This window comes from Lactuca saligna, chromosome 5, assembly GCF_052625555.1.
Source record: "Lactuca saligna cultivar CGN05327 chromosome 5, ASM5262555v1, whole genome shotgun sequence".
Classification (NCBI taxonomy): Eukaryota; Viridiplantae; Streptophyta; class Magnoliopsida; order Asterales; family Asteraceae; genus Lactuca; species Lactuca saligna.
This window is the reverse complement of record NC_136421.1, coordinates 102,299,209-102,317,638: the sequence shown is the minus strand read 5'-3', so window position 1 is coordinate 102,317,638 and position 18,430 is coordinate 102,299,209. Positions and strand designations below refer to the sequence as shown.

General features: G+C 31.0%; 1 long non-coding RNA gene across 1 annotated transcript; it reads left to right on the top strand.

Moving 5' to 3' along the window:
* Nucleotides 1–15,431: 15,431 nt before the first annotated feature.
* Nucleotides 15,432–17,912, top strand: LOC144997091 (uncharacterized). Its single transcript, XR_013659705.1, has 2 exons — nt 15,432–16,413; nt 17,001–17,912. It is a non-coding gene; the product is annotated as an uncharacterized LOC144997091 (long non-coding RNA).
* The last annotated feature ends 518 nt before the right edge of the window (nt 17,913–18,430 follow it).

The window sequence follows — 18,430 nt, the reverse complement described above, 5'->3', positions numbered from 1 at the left end:
CAATGCAAGCCTAGATCTCAATCTAGGTCAAAATGTGGAAAAAGGCCAAAATTTAATACATATATCTCAAAACACTACCAATCTTCAGATCCAAAAGATATAGTAACCAAGGAACCAAGATGAGCTATAAAGTTGCAAAGTTTATCTCTTCAAACTAACCCAAACTTGAATATAAACTAAGAAATGTAATAAATCTTGGATGTATGAAGAGAGAACCAAAAAGGTGGAAGCTTTATACCTTTAAAAGCTCTACAAGATGCATGAGGTGCAAGATCTGAAGTAAACCACTCTTCCAACTAGCAAGTACACCACTCTATCTTACAAAAATGCAAGTTAAAGATTCAAACTTCAAGAATCACCACTAATACAACAAGAATCACCCCAAGGAGGATAGGGTTTCAATTGCAAAGGTTAGAGGATGAAATAGTATGCCCTAATCAAGGGCTTGGGTTGCCACATCTACCATGTCGTGGGCTTCCTTTCCAAGCTGTGGTGACTAACTAAACATGCAATCATGCATAACATACACCACACCGTGGTGCTCCAATCACCACATCGTGGCACCTAGTTTCTCCTAAAAATAAAATATATGATCCCATTATTCCCTCACCTGATCCATCCTAGTAACAGGTATTACAAGAACCTTTTTTGCTCTCGATTTTTATGGGTATCAAAGGGGATGAGAGTGGATGAAAATTCATGAAGTTTGAGTGTAATTCTTGAGAGAGTTGGTTGAAAAATGAAAGGGATGAAGTGAAGGAGAGGAGGTAGAGATTTATAGGTTGAAGGGGAAGTAAGATTGGAACAAATATTTAAGCAAGATATGTTGTAGTCTTCTTGGATTTCATTTGATTTTATATGGAGAGAAAGGAGGGAGGAAGGTGCCTTGAAATCTTGCAAGATATTATAAGATCCAAGAGATTTGATTTTACAATCTAGTAAGATATTTGGAAATCATTTGGATTTGATTTAGATTTACCCACTTGCAATCTAGAAAATCTAGTTAGTTAAAGATAGATTACTAAGTAACTAGTTAGGAGTTAGTTATTAGTTAATTTAGTTCTTTAGGAGAAGGAGGGAGGACGTCATGAAAATGAGGGGAAGATAAAAACGAGTTTTCAAGTACCTTAATTGATTACGTTCTTAACTAGATGTCTTGGCACTTACCTCAAGTATTTCGATCTTTTGGCATGTTATTCCTTACATGGCATCATACCATTTCTCCTATTTTTACCAGTTGTTACAGAATTGTTTTCCTATGATGGACAAGGGAACCGAAATTGATACTTGGTATGCGGATCAAAAATTATAGATTGAAATTTTATTAGGATTCAAACAAAGCACAATATCTTGAAAGATTTCAACACAAAAAATTCTAAAGGGTTTGAGTGAATCTAAAAAATTCCTTTGTACTGGTCATGAAAATCATAGGATGAGTCAAGCCTCATATGCTTCGGATATAGGATTAATCATGAATGTTAGGCCTTATACTTCTTCTGGTCTTTTAGATGTTTTGAGTATTGTGAGATTGTATCATAAATTTGTTTGACTGAATTGCTACATAACTATTAAGAACATTCTGAGGTATTAAGAGATACCAAGGAATGGTTTATTGTGGACTATGACATCCCCAAATTCACGGATATTTAAAAAAATTTATTTACGCTTTATTTGAAAACCAGAGTATTCATTTTAAAGAATAATATTGCGGAACTTTTTCCTAGAAAACATGATAAAAATATTATCAAAGCATTTCCAGAGAAATGTATTTTGTTTATAAAAACTTTGGGATGTCATCGTCAATACAAAATCATAAGCATAAACAGGCATTACATTCATTTACACTTGTGATTTACATCTCCTTTAATCTCACAGTATAATTAGCTTTGTATCGACACCTGTGATACAAATAAACTCAGTGGGTCAGCTTGGGAAACCTAGTGAATACATAGGGATTGCAATCCCACAATGTTATATCATATATATATATATATATATATATATATATATATATATATATATGTGTGTGTGTGTGTGTGTGTGTGTGTGTGTGTGTGTTTTCGAACTCACAATATATACAATTTTACCCCACCCCGTCGATCCTCACAACGACACCATCTATACTTTGAAATATAAAATTAACCTCTTCACCTAATCCATACTCCCAGATCAGGCATGTCTAATTCATGCTCTCGGATCAATAACTATGTCGATTCCATACTCTCGGACTAGGGACAATTGACTATGTCTAATCCATGCTCCCGGATTAATGACAAATAATTATGTCCTCTCCATACTCTCGGACTAAGGACAAATGACTATGTTTAATCCATGCTCCTAGATTAATGACAAATAACTATGTCCTCTCTATAGTCTCGGACTAAGCAACATATCTCCATTTCACTTTTTATGATGTACCTTGTGTATCAGGTTGAACGCGAAACTTAGATAAATCATAATTTCCTTATACAAAGTTAGATTTGAGCGTTCTTTATAGCCATTGAATCATGATCATGACTACTACAATTTTCATTAAGATATTTATAATAATGTTAATTTATCGCTCAACGATAAGTTTTATATTAAGATTTTTCTACAAATATTTTATACTCATAATATTTGTCCAGATAATGTGTATATGATAATTATTTATTATCTCAAAACATATATGATGAACAATTACTCTAATAAATGATTTTTAATTGTTCGATAAATTATATAATAATTACTATTATTATACATTAAACGTCTATCCCAAAATTGTGGGCATTACAAATTAACGTTGCTATGACCTCATCATTGGACTTTTAGAATAATGTTTATAGTCATGTGATAAAAAGAATCTGGTTTTCAAAATGCTCACGCCTGTCAAGTAATTTAACAAGTTTCAGTGTATTATCTCCATGGTCGGTTATTTAAGAGTCAAAGTAGCAATTTTGATCCAATTATCGAGAAATGGATTGACTTGGGTTATATTTTAGGGTTAAGTACAAGAAAGATAAATGTATATTTATTAATTTGTGATATTAATGACCTTCAAATGCACTTATCATGATGTGCATGAGTTGAAGCCAATTCACTAGCAGTTATGATGGTGATATTTCAATCATACATATTTTACATATTATTGGTAAAAATATCAAAGCCAATGTACTCGTAGTTATGATGATGATATTTCAATTATACATATTTCACATATTATTGGTAAAAATATCCTAATATTAAGGTGTTAACACCAAATAAAAACATGCAAAAGCAACAACCATGAATAAGAAGGAAAAAAAATATGATGTTGTTGCTTCTTATAGTAGTAGATAAGCAAAAAAAAATGAAATTCGACAACAACATGAGAAAAAAATTGAAGGAAAACTCAAAGCCTAAGCTTTAGGTATACATGTTATTGAACTATAAATTAAATAAAAATATCCAAACGTGTATTAAATTATTAAAGTTAAAATCGGACATATGATGTTAGTAGCATGTTGTTTAACCATTTGGTTGAGTTAAGAAAATAGTATTTTATATGAACAATTATTAAGTATATGTTGATGTTGGATGTTGTACACATAAACAAAGAATATTTCATTATACATTAAAATAAACAACCTCTAACCAATCTTATCATAATTTATTATACTTCAAGTAAAGAAGTTGAAGTTGGCAAGCTTAATAAAGCTATGAACCAAAAGTAAAAAATTAAGTTCATGTAATTATTTAATTTAGGTATCTTTTAGTGATAAATTTTTTGTTTTTATTTAGGTTGAGTTTCAAAAAATTAGGCTTGTACTCTCATTCATTTTCTCATCAAGACATTGTATTTTGTAAAATTTACTGCATTATAGCGTTGTACTTTCATGTGCTTGTCTTGCAAAAATGAAATTGATTTTTTCCATATTAATTAGGAATGCAACTAGATAAGTAAGAAGTAATAATATTGAGAGTGGTTTTTATGCTTTATTTCTTAAAAATATTTGTTATGGGGTCCTATAACAATTTGCATACATAAATTTACACACCTTTTACAAAATTTGAGATGCATGATGAATATTGAGTTTTTTGTTAACGTAATTTTACATAACAAGCTATATTTTATTTGCCCTAACTTCTCAATTCTATAAATGTGATGATGTTTGAAAACGTAAACAAGTAAGGTTAAACTAAAACTAACCTTCCAGATTCTTTAAATATACCTTTTATTAATCACAAACATCTCATAACGAGATAACAAAAGTTTTACTACATTTTTAAATACAAATATAGATTTTACTTGTATACGTATCTCAAATTTTACTGCATTTTTAAATACAAATATAGATTTTACTTGTATACGTATCTCAAATTTTACATTTCGTTTTTTATTTTAACTTTCTCAATTTAAGGTACAATGTCTCATTTATTTTGAATATTTGTTTTATATAAATATTATTTTATCTTTATTTACTTAACCTATAAGCTATATAATAATAATAAATTTTATTTAAACATATTCTAATCTTATTTATATCACAATCTGTATATTAAGAAATATTTTTACATACAAACAGTTGTATATTGTATTATACAAAATTAAATGTATTAAATAATTTAAATTATTACTTTTAGATAAAAAAAAATAATAAATTGATCATCAAATGTAATATATAAACAAGTTTTTGTAAATTTATGATTTATAACTTAGTGTTTTTAAATCATTAATGCATGTATTTATTTATTTGTAATTTCAGTAATCATTTTTAAAATGTCGTTTATAATTCATTATTATTCATTACTAACTATTTAACATTTTCTTTATACAATATAAAGTGTTTTGAAAATTATGATAATAGACCGTATTTTTAATATTTATGACATCATTTATTTATTACTTACTAATCATAGATATAAAAATAAACATTATAAAGTCACGAACAAAACATTTAATATTATATACAAGTAACATTTAATATTATATACAAGTAATGTTTGACATATTTTTCATATTAATAATTAGTTTTTTTATTGGTTGTAAGTTAATTTAACTTTTTCAACCGTATAATACACTAGATATAACCTAATGGTTAAATAATAGTAATATTATTGTGCGTTTGATAATATTCTTTATTTCTATATTTTCGTAGTTATGGTTCAACGTACTATTATTAGTATATTAAATATTAATTTATAAGCATGATCAATTGATCATGTCTAGTGTGAAACTATGAAATTACTAACCAACTCTTGCCTCATGGTATTATTGAATTTCCATATGACGATATTTGGTTGTGTAAAATTATTAAAATGCCCCTAAACTTTTGTAGACATTAGTAAATAAAAAGCAAGAATATACAAGATGATGAAAGTTACAACATCATGGTACTAAGAAGGATGCTCGATTTATGGTCGATTTTTCACTTTCACAGCAATTGGCATACTTGTGAAACATTGTTGTCAAGTAGGGTTGTTTATCATCAGGGATAGACCCATGATTTCGTAGTAGGTGTTGCCGATGGTACAATTACACATTTTTCCTTTTACATAGTGGCACAAACGTAGAAAAAACGAAAAATTCAAAAAAAAAAATCCACTGTTTCCAAAAAAATTAGAGGTTGTCCGTGCCACTATGGGCACCATAGTGGAACGGTCCTGTTTACCATTTGGATAAAATTCATATAAAATTGTATAATTTTGATTGGATTATTTGGATTTTTGATTGACTATAGTAAAAACAAATTATTATTTTAGATTTGGATTGATTTTGGTGTAAAAAAATAAAAACAAAGTAGTCTAGAAAAACCGATAAATTTTTTTTTTATATATTTTTTATTTTAATAGATATCTTTTATCATTTATTAATTCACTAAATTGTATTTTTTAAGTAGATTAGAAAAGTCTCACCAATAAAAAACCTTAACATATATTTCATTTTCAAAAGTTTTCTATAAATAAAATTTTAAATTTTAATATAGTTTTCTTAGTATGCTTTATTAGTTTTAATTCACACCTAAACAATTTGTTTTTATTTATTTTATAAAGTTTACTAATATTAAAGTCTTTATTTATTTTATAAAGTTTACTAATATTAAAGTCTATATAAAAACATACATAGAGGGAAATCACGTGTCATCTAAGTTTATCCTTCACACGCGGTTTCAGAAAATTTAAATCCTTCACCAGCGGTATCAAACGTCAGTAGGTTGATCGGTGGCTGTGGTGGCAATATTCGTCGGGTTTTAAGTCTTGTGTTTCTTATTTTCTATTTGATAAGTGTCTTTGGGAGATTGGTATGGGTTCGTCTTTTAATGATCATTGAAAACCTGATGATTCATATTTCAATAATTTTGAAACTTATCAAACTCATAATGCAAGGGATGGAATCAATCATCAAGTAAGACTATATCAGTATATCTTCTTTTTATGTTACCAATTTTCCAGATTACATGTTATGTAGTGATCTATGGCGAATGTGTGATCAAATTAGCAAAGTAATCGATGTGTTTATCTCAAAGAAAAAATCTCGAGTGGGTAAATGATTCGGGTTTATCAGATTCGTGGATGTTTCAATTTCTGAGGTTATGATAAAAAAATTGATGTGATATTTGGTTTGGATATGACAAACTTTTTGCTTCTTCACCAAGATTTTCGAAGCCTACTAATCCTCAGAAAAAAGGTTGGAATTCTAGGGTCAATGAGGAAAAGCTTGCATGCCCTTTAGTTAGTTATGCAAGTGTGGTTAGAGGGGGGCTTAGTGACAAAGCAGTTTCTAAAAAGAATGATGATATTATTCATATTTCTGCTGGGAATTTCATTGTAGAAAGAAGAAAATGAGCTTGTCTCATTAAGCGTAGGGATTTTCTTACATTTCTTAACCTACGAATGCTTTGTTTTGATGAGTTTGAGGATTTTGATATTCGATATGTTGGAGGCCTATGGATTATGTTTGAGTTTAAACACAAAGAAGCATGTAAAAATTTTCTAGCAAGTGATGCTATGAATCATTGGATTGTAGAGAAGTGGCCTTGGATAAGAATTTTGTTCCACCGAATCGATTGATATGGGTAAGTGTAGGAGGCTTGCCTCTACATGCATGGAGTAAAGAAGCTTTCAGAAAGATTTTGGCTAAATGGGGAAGTATAGTTTATCTTGAAGATGACTTGGGAGAGAATGTATATAAAAACCGGAATTGTATTTTATCCATTTTACAAGAAATTATATCGGAAGTATTGAAAATTAGTATTGATGGTCAAGTATTTTTGGTTAAAATAAAGGAAGCCTCCGGGTGGACTCCATCTTTTGCTTGGGAGAACAATAAGTTCGGCTGTGAAAAAATAAGTGTTCATGGTAATTTCCAAGAAGACCAAGAATTTAATACAAGTTGTGAAAAGGAAGAAGGTTCTTATGATCCCTTTGGGATTTATGAAGCAATATAAAAAATGAAAGAAGATGGTAGGAATGGTAAAGAAATAATTCGGATGTAAATGAAGAAGATAACCACGATAATGTTAGCAAGCATGCCAATATTCATGAGGAGGGGCATTTTGGGATTTTTTTTTTTTGCTAAAAAGGATAATCAGAACTTTTTCACTCCATTTTCTAAACCTCATCAGCTCATGAAAGACTTTTCCCCACAGGAACCTGATGAGCAGCCTTCGAATACTTCTCAACTACCAAAATAGTGTCTGGCGGTCACTGTTCCGGTAAAGGATATTGTTCCGGCAGCAGGTCCAACACCTTCTGTTGCCTTGGTCACGATTCCTTTTAAATCATATCTGAATGATATTGCTGAAATAAATAAATCTCCAACCAAATTTTTTTGGTGGCTTTGGTCGAGTGTCGGGGATCGTTGATTCCGAGGATAATTTGACTCATCCCTTGGGTTTTTCTAATTGGAATAAATTTGATGGGTGTTTAGATAAATCATATAATAATGGGTCTTTTTTATTGAGATTCAAAAGACCTTGGATATTGGGAAGGCCATGGATATAACTTAGATGAGTGTATTAAACAGGTTAAAGAAATTGTTGAAGCGAAGGGAGATAAATCGGTGTTGAGATGAATTGTCTCTCCATTAACATTCAAGGAGCGGGTTGTAAAAATAAACGAAGTTGGGTTCGAACTTTATGTCATAAACATAAAACTAATTTGTTAGATATTCATGAAACGAAGATGGTGGTTATCGACGTTCATGTGGCTCGGTCTTTCTGGGGTAATTTTTTTTTCTTATATGATTTCTCCTTCTCATGGAGCTTCGGGTCACATTCTTATTATTTGGGACATAGATTGTATTTCTTATAAAACATCTCATATTTCTGATTATTTTATTGCTACTAAGGTAGCATGGTCTTTTTTGGGGTTTTCTGTTATGTTTATTGCAGTTTATGCTCCTCAAGGGGCTGATTGCAAGAGACAACTATGGTCTGCTCTTCTCTAACTTATTAGTTCTTTCCACGGTGAATATGTTTTGATGGGGGACTTTAATGAGGTTCATGATGACTCGGAGAGATTGGGATCTCTTTTTAATCCCACTACAGCTAGATGTTTCAATCAGTTCATTGAACAGGCGGTTTTGACTGATATTCCCCTTAGTGGTCCTCAGTATATGGGGAGTGACAAATGGGGTTCTAAATTTAGTAATTTATACCGGTTTTTAATTTTTGATGGTTTTCTAGATTCTTTCCCTCATATTTTGGGTTTGGTCTTGGAGAAACATGTTCCAGATCGTAGGCGTATCATTTTATCAGAGCAAAGAGTTGATTATGGCCCAGTTCCTTTCCGTATGTTTTATTCTTGGTTTGATCTGGAGGGGATTGATGATGTGGTCAGAAATTCTTGGTCTCAAGATCAAAGTTCTTTGGGTGTTTTCTCATCCTTAGGTTAATTTAAGAAGAAACTTTAGTTTCTCAAATCTAACCTTCGTATTTGGAACACCGCCACTCGGGTCAGGATGGGTACTAAATGAATGGAGCTCCAAAAAGTTTTAGAATCCATTGATTAAAAGCTTATGACAGACGGTGGAAATGCTAATTTACGGGAGCAACGAACAATTCTAAAAAATATCAAGGATTTAGATCATGTTACAAACCTGGAGCTAGCTCAAAAGGCTAAAAGTCAGTGGGGTGTTGAGGGTGATGAAAATTCAGGTTTTTTTTCATGGGGTTATAAACCGTAAGAGAATGCAAATGGTGATTCAAGGCGTTTTAAAGGATGTGATTTTGATTGATGACCCAATCAAGGTTAAAGAGGAGTTTCGTGTTCATTTCTCATCTCTCTTTTCTAAACAGACTGGGCCCCATCCTCAAATTGATTATTCACATTTTTTACAGCATTCATCTTCTTAGATTCAGTTTCTCCATGCTCCTTTTACTCGCGAGCAAATTAAAAAGGAAGTGTGGGACTCTAGGTCGTCTAAAACTCCAGAGTTGGATGGCTTTACGTTTGGCTTTATTAAATTGTATTGGGATATTCTTGAGGAGGATATTTTTTACTTGGTGTCTCACTTTTGTACCACTCATCTATCCCTAGGGGGCGTAATTCCTCCTTTTTTACAATGATTCCAAAATTCAGATATCCGAAGAATGTTAGAGATTTTAGACCTATAAGTCTGATTGGTTGCCAATATAAGATTATTGGAAAACTTCTTGCCAATAGGTTGGTAGTGGTTATTGGTAGTTTAGTTAGTATGGAGCAATCTGCTTTTATAAAAGGCAGATAGATTTTAGATGGTCCATTTATCAGTAATGAGGTTATTGCTTTGAGTAAGGCTTCTAAAAATCCACTTTTGATTTTTAAAGTGGATTTTTGATAAAGCTTATGATTCTTTATCTTGGGGTTACCTGGTAGGGATTATGCAAATTATGGGGTTCGGCTCTATGTGGTGTAATTGGATTTTGGAGATACTTTCTTCTGCCACTGTCTCGGTCCTTGTGAATGGATTCCATTCTCAGGAATTCCATATGATTAGAGGTTTGAGACAGGGTGATCCCTTATCTCCTTTTCTTTTCATTTTTCCCATGGAGGGTTTGCATGTGGCCCTGACTCGGGCCCAATTGGCCAATACCTATAGGGCAATTATAATTGGGGGAATTACTATCTCCCATCTTCTTTATGTTGATGATGTTATCTATAGTGGGATCATGAGAATACTTTCCATATTGTTTGTAATTTTCGTTGCTTCTTTTTGGCCTCTGGTTTGAAAATCAACCTTCATAAAAGTAAGTTGTATGGTGTGGGGGTGTCAGCTAACCAAGTCTCTTTTATGGCTAATTTTATGGGATGTTCTTCGGGCTCTTTCCACTTTATAAATTTGGGAGTCGTTGTTAGTAAAAATATGGCCAGGTTTGATTCTTGGGGTCCTATTATTGATTCTTTCCGGAACAGATTGGTGGTTTGGAAGGCTAAATGTCTTTCTTTTGGGGGGCGGATGACTTTGATTAAGTCAGTTTTGGGTTCTATTTGTTGGGTTTTGATACGAAATAAAAGTTTGTTTTTTCATAAAAAACCAGCAACGAAAGACTTTAAAAATAACAAGTTTATTTTTAGTTCATAACAAAACTAAACCATCATGGATCCATTTATAGAGGTTAGAATGAAATAAAACCAACCATAGGATGTTTTAGAGATAACCTTTGAAGCCTTTGAACCCACTTGGGTTTGGGGCATTGATAAAGAGAACAGAAGATCAAAGTGTATGATCTTATCTATAAGTATCCACCATCAAGAGTAAGACACTTGGAATGTTAGTTCCTTCTTGTATTCTTGAGTGTCTAAAGCCTTTAAGTGCTTAACTCAATTAAACACTAAAGGGAACAACTCAAGAGGTCTTTTAATGACCAAAGCAAAGCACCAAACTTCAAAAGAAAATAGCTTCTTCATGCTCACGGATTTAGAGAGAAAGAAGGGAAGAAAGAAGTGTTTCACACTTGCAAAAATGCAAGCCTCATGCATCTCTTATATAGCTCATGAAAAGTAAGGCCTAACCATTAAAATAATCTAAAGGAATTGTAGCTTTTAGAAGCATGAGAGACAAAAGTTCGAAGATTGAAAAAGTAACCTCCTACACCATCATTATGCCTTTTAAAAAGTAAGATTCTTTATTTTTTTATAAACTCCAAGTTTATGAAATATAAACATTATCTTTAGGTAAAAGACAAAAGAATCCAACTAGTTCAAAATATTGTGCATGACTTATTAATTCATACCATATGAAATAATAACTAGTAATACTCTCTTATAATTATTTTTTCACAAAAAAAATAATTATTCCCTAATTAAAATACAAGAATCAATATTATTTATTAATAATCATATTAATAATAAATATACAAAATGTGCCAACTTGATAAAGGTGTGACCCTATAGGATCATATATTATTAGCAATATCACTCAATAATGGTTATTAGGCATATAGATCCAACACTATTGTCAGTTACTTGATGTCCATTTATCCTATTACTATAAGGGTGATAAATCATTTGGAGAGATTTAGATATTCTTTCTTCTGGGGAACTGATCTGGATAATCATCGTATGCATTGGATTAGATGGGAGAGTTTTTGCTCCTAGAGATGTTGGAGGTTTGGGGATTGGTAGTCTGTTTGCCTTTAATAGGGCTTTACTACTCCGTTGTAAGTGGTGATTTTTTTTCATAATCTAAATTTATTATGGGTTAGGGTGGTATAGGTTGGGTGATTTCTCGACTCCTTTGATCCTAATGAGATATTTGATGGGTCCTTGGAAAGGTATTACCAGGATGGTTGATAATCTTAAAGACCAAGGTTTTAACTTCCATAATTTATCTCCTATTAGAATTAGTGATGGAGCTTATACATCTTTTTGGCATGATACCTGGAAGGGTGATAATCCTCTTGCTATTTCTTTCCATGGAGTGTTTGCTTTGGATAACTATCGTATAACCAATGTCATGGATCTTTTTTAATTGGTTGGAATAGGGATGAGCTTAGACGTATGCCTTGAGGAGGTATAGAACAAGCTTGTGGGACTCGTTTTTGGAGTTGATGCAGGAGGTTTGGCTTCAGCGGGTTCTGAATAAGCTGGATTGGTCTCTTGATATTTCTGACACTTTCTCTGTTTCACCAGCTCGTTATGCCATTGATAATGGTTTGGTTACTTCAGGAGATATGGTTACTATATGGAATAATTGGGTCCATATTAAACTCAATTCTAATATGGAGGGTTCAGCTTTCTAGTATTCCTATGAAGGAGAGATAATCTAATAGAGGCATTTTGGTTCCTTTAATTTTGTGACGGATTTGTACTTATACAGTGGAGAATATTGATTATATTTTTACAGGTTGTTCTGAGTCAATATATATTACGGTTAGGATTGCTATTTGGTGGGGTTTATCTCTCCCGACTCAGCTTTCGATGCAATCTTTAATCACTTGGTCGGATGATGTTAATTTGCAGAGAGGTCAACGGAAGGTGTTTGATGCGGTCATAATGACTTCCTTTTGGTGTATATGGAATTTTCGCAATATACGATATTTGGAACGGTCTTAGCAAAGAAGTATGTTCTTTTTAATGAAGTTGTTGATAAGTCTTTCTTTTGGATTTCTAATAGATGTAGTAGAGTTAAGTTACGTTGGACCGAGTGGCTTCATAACCCATCTTTAACTACTATTGTGATGTAATTTCTTTCTAGCTCCTTGCAAGTTTTATTTATAAAATTCTGCTGTTCCAAAAGAAAAATATACTAAAGTCTATCTGTCATGATAAACGAAACCTAAAAGTGTCACATCTCATTTTTTTAGATTGCTTCTTTGACACCTACCATTTTTCTATGATTGCTATAATTTTTCGTTTTATTTAGTAACAATTCAACTTCAATTTAAAATTTGAAAATAAACAATCGTATCCTAATATATATTTCGAAAATGTTATTAGTATATGATTTTTTATTTTTAAAATTTAAATTGAAATTGGTTTCAATTTTTCTTAAATTTTTTTTGAATAAATCTAACTTATTCTTTACAAACTACTTTTAATACCACCTACCTCTCCAAGACTTCCCCTCAATCTTAAAAAGGGAATATAACACCTAATACTGTCAAAACAGAAGCTTTTTGATTCTAAGATTTTAATGTATCCTAAAATATCAATGATACATTCTCATAATTATCATCCTTATTATTTTTTTTATCTATACAAAAATTTTAAACGTATCATAATTTCTACAAATTATAACTTATTAATTATTATGATTTGCAAGAATTATAACCTAATAATATTATGCAACACGGAATAATCGAATAGTATTATATAACATTAAAAATTAATAAAAACAACTATTTACGTACTCGACTTATCGAATCACTCATTCAATCGTGTAGTTAGAAATTGAATTGTGTAGGTAGAATTATCCTATCAATATTTGATATGATTAACCCGGTAGCTTCGTCGTAAAATACCTTATAAATAGGGTTGTTTATTATTCGGATAAAGCTGAATTATCCAATTAGTCAACTTGGATTGGATTATTTGATTCGGATATTCGGATTAGTTTTCAATAAAATCGAATTATTATTTAGGATTGGTTTTGGTTTATAAAGTAAGAACCGAATAATCCAAAAAAATCGAATAAACATTTATTATTTATCTATTTACAATATATATCTATAATTATTTATTAATTTTGTAATTTATTTTTTCAAATACGCTCAAAAAGTTTCACCCGATAAAAAAACATTAATATGCATTTTCTCTCGAAAGTTTTGTATCTATAAAATATTGAACTATAATATATCTTCTTATTAGTTGTTTATAAATTTCAAATCACAACTAAATTATTTGTTTTTCTTCTTGTGTAAAGTTGGATAATATTATAATTATATATTGTTTTAAAATGTTTCGGTTTTTGAAACCGAATTATAAAAACAGATCCAATCGAATTGTAATTTGATCGGATCAGATCGGATTTGAATTTAGTTTGGACAATTTGAATCCATATTTTGAAAACCGAAATCAATTTCGATTTACTTGATTGGATCGAATCAAACCGATCTATCCAAACGAACAACCCTAAAGAATACATGGCTTCATATCCATCTACATCAAATTTGAGTATTCTTAAAAATCAAGCTCATCTTCATCAAAATCCTGAAATGCAAAGATCATATCAGATTTTTTAAGTGAAGTCACCAGTGTAGATAATCAGAGATAAGATAAAAAAAAACCAAAAAAAATATCTGAGAAGAAAAAAACTAAATATATATAAAAATATAATTCGATACCCTAATTTTGTTACAATAGTTGTGTTAATAACACTTCACATTAATTCGTACCTTTATACGAGTAAGGCTGCACGGAGTAGGAGTGGGAAATGGGTGAGAGAAGCTTCCCTCACTTTTGAACATCACTCCTTGGGTGAGGGAAACATCCTGCGGGAAAGAGGTGGGGGGAGGGAGTGTCGTACTCTCTCTCTTCATGCTATTGGATAGTGTTTTTTTTATTTATTTTTTTAATATTTATAAAATTATATATCTATAAAAAAATATATAAAAATATATTAAAATTCATGATTTTTAATTCCTTACAAAATGAATATAATATATATATGAAATATATTTTTAAAAAAATATAAAAAAAAAAAATGAAGGAAGCTTCACTTCACTTCCTTTTTCCAAAATCTGTTTTAAAAAAACATTATAGGAGAACATCTGAAAACACACATCAATATTAAAGTATATATTTTCAATGTATCAAATATTGTTTGATGTTAAATCAAATATCATATTAAATGTAATGAATATTATATTCACCTAAAAGATCCATGATTTTGTCTGCAGCACAAGGGACAAAGACCAAAATCTGAGGTGGAGCATTTTACGAGCCAACTGTTCCAACGGATAATACCGATGAGCTGGACTTAATTATTCATACCCACATGGCATGACGTGGAATATTTGGATAGTACGTAAAACACGTTAATGTCCACTTGTTCATTCCTGGCCACATTTCAGTTTTCTGTCACGTCTTAATAATTTTAATAAATTTATATCCTTCCACCAATTTAAGATACAATTATTTTTTAAATATAAAAATAACAAGAAAGCGAAAAAGAGCGGGAGAAATGGGTGTGAGGGGTAGTGGCCACATAAGCATAACGCAGCGTGCTTATATATGCTAAAGATTTTTTATATATGCTATAGATTTTTTAATCGTACAATTAAATAAAACAAATGAAAAAAATAAAACAAAGGGTTGTGGTGTGATAAAAGGTGAAAAATAAAATGATACAGGTAACTTCTTATCATGTTTGGCAAAAAATTAAGAGAAAAATAATAATAATAAAAAGGATGCTTATCCCACTTCCCCCCATATCCTTACAAAGTCACAACGTAGCGCACCCCTCATTTACACCGATATCCTTTCAATTGCAAAAATGGTCCTGTCTAAAAAGTTCGAATTAACACCACTGATCCAAGCCTTTAATTTTATTGCGATTTTGTTCCAAAATTTTCAGTAACAATCATGCCCTTATTTTTATTTTTTCTCATTCTCTTTTTTATGTTTATAAAAGAATCAAAAATAAAAGCCTAATCCCACCTTTGGTATGCTACCTACCCACCATCTTTGCTTCTCCTTCTCTCGATCTTCTTTTAAATGTGAGATTCGACTTTTATTTATAGAAAAAAACAATAAGTAAAATAGGATTTATTAACTTGTTTTGTACCAAATGAGTAAAATAAAGTTTATCGGAAGCATTTTATGAAAAGTTGGAAGGAATTCAATTATATTTAATTCCTTTTTCCGTTTTTTATATATATAACTAGAGTTGGTTTTGATTTCATATGTTTCATACTTAATCTTAGTTAAAAAAATATAATAGTATTTTTTGATAATAATTTTATTAATTCTTATTACATTATTTATAAAACGAACATGTGACATGGATAAAGAAAAAAGTAGGTCAGGAACTAAGAACCAAAAGGAACACTAGAAGACGTGGGAAGTTTTGGTGATGAATTTTAAATGGATAAAGTGATTGGGGGATCCAAATCAGCCAATGAGATGATAACACTTGTGAAATTGTTTGCATAGGAAGACGTAAAAGCATTTTCTAGATAAAGGTGTAGAAGACACTCACAATCTCTTTGTGCAGAATCTTAGAATTGGACGGCATAACAAACAAAACATAGAATCGACATCGTCACCAACTAACTTCGTCAAATATTTGACTTGTTTGTCTATAATACTTAGGACGCTTATATTTCCGCGGCATAGTTTGATGTTTAGTTATTTACATAGAGGAAGTTATATACTGATGATTATACCCTATTTATTTAATAGGGAGAAATTTCAGTTTTTTGTTTAAAAAAACTCACGATTAGGCTCCGTAGTCCAAAAAAAGGCACGACGAAACATACACTCCTTTGACGTTGCTCTTCAACCGCTTCTTGTTCAGCCGACTCTCAAACGGTAACTCCAAATTCTATGTATATTGCTTAATTAACAAACATGTGAGATCGATTACTACAATCATTTAAAACGGTTGCAATCGCAAAAAACAACATGATTTTTGTGCCCTAGTTTCATTAGATTAATAACATCATACATTGATTCCAAGTAGACAACATTGAATACATCATCTCTATTATTACCAACTTCTAATGTAATATCATATTAAGGAAGAGACAATGAAAATGTTTTTGTTTCGACGCAAACGTTTAATATGACAATTTATTGGATAAAAAAGATATCCTTTTTTAAACTCTCCATAACTAGACAATTAAAATGAACTATACGTTAAATAACAAGCAAATCTGAAAATGGATTATATGTTAAATTTATTGGATGAAAAGTATATCTTTTATATATGCTTAGAGGAAAATTATATATTTTAGTTTGGCTCCTTGACTAGTCTCTATAAGTGTAACACTTGGTTTTTGTAACATGTATTATTTTAAGAGGTGTGAAATTTATGAGGTAAGTAGATGAAATAAAGCCTTGAGTTGCTTTAAATTGAAAAATGCTATTTAGCAACAAATAATTAAGGAGTGTTGTAGGTCTTGTTGAGATGGTTTGGTGGATATAAAGATCATCGAAAACGGAGTTTGTATGAGAAATTTATGATATATCGCTTTGAAGATTTAGATGAAAGTACATTGCTATTTTGAGAAAGTCAACAGAAGTCAAGTGAACGATCACACTCTTGATCACCACAACATGGTGGTATGCTTGCCACAACGTGGCAATAAGTGAGTCATCAATACACATGTCAACCGGAGAGCAACACGTGGCGATCTCATCACCACGACGTGGTAGTAGATTCACCATAATGTGGTATGAGGCGAGTCACTGAGACGCGTGACAAGAGAGTGTGACATGTGGTGAAACCAGAGTTTACTTGATAACCACGACGTGGCATGCTTATGGGCACCTCGTGGCACACTGCAAAGTATAAATATGTGTGTTTTCTTGTTATTTAAGGGATTTTGGCACTCGGAAGTCGTTCTCGGAAGATTTTAACAGATTAAATATAGTGTTGTACGAGAGATACGAGGTCGAGTACAAGATTCATTGATGTGTTACCACGAGACGTAGGGGCGAGCAAAAATTGAACCGAAAATAGAAAAACCACAAAATAACCGAAAAACCGAAACTGAACATAAGACCAATGGTGTGGTTTTAAATTTTCAAAAAACTAAAAGTTTTGGTGTGGTTCGGTTTTAATTATGTGATTTATATGATCTATGTGATTATGTTATTGTAATTGTTATTCACTTAGTCGTGAGGCTTACATTTTTGTGATGATCTATTTTATAGGTAGTTTAGTGTGATGCCCAACTTGATTCTGTACTTGAAGTCAATATGATCCTTGTGATAACTTTTTCTATGCTAGAGTGCCAATATACACCAAAATTATTTGTAAATTTTAAAAGAGAAATGAAATTTTAAGGTGTACCCTGGTAGAAAAACCTAGACGTTGCAATAACATATTTTGGTCCTAGACGACTAACAAAACAAATGGATTATATGTTAAATACTTAATATTCTTTGAGATATATCATGTATAATTTATAGAAATGAGAAAGTATGTTACCATTATATATGCTTTTCGGATCTAGTTTGACGATATGCAAAGATGCAAACATTATAACTTTTTTAAGGTTGCTGAAAGACAAAAAAAAAACTCCAAATATTATGGTTGGTTCTAATTCTGTTAAAACAATGTGTTAATATGTTAATTCTTATTATGTTAAAACCATGTGTTTGATTATTGAATGTGAAGTACGATTGTTTTAAAATTGATTCAAGAGGAGGAATAGATTCATCAAGTTCTAGATATAAAACGAACAATTCGATTTAGTTAACTCCAAATTTGAATCACATGATGAGTTACTAAAGAGTCACTAAAGGATATTGAATATTTATTTTGGATTCAAGAAAATATAAATATGTAACGTTGCAATGTGATCGTGTTGATTTATACGGA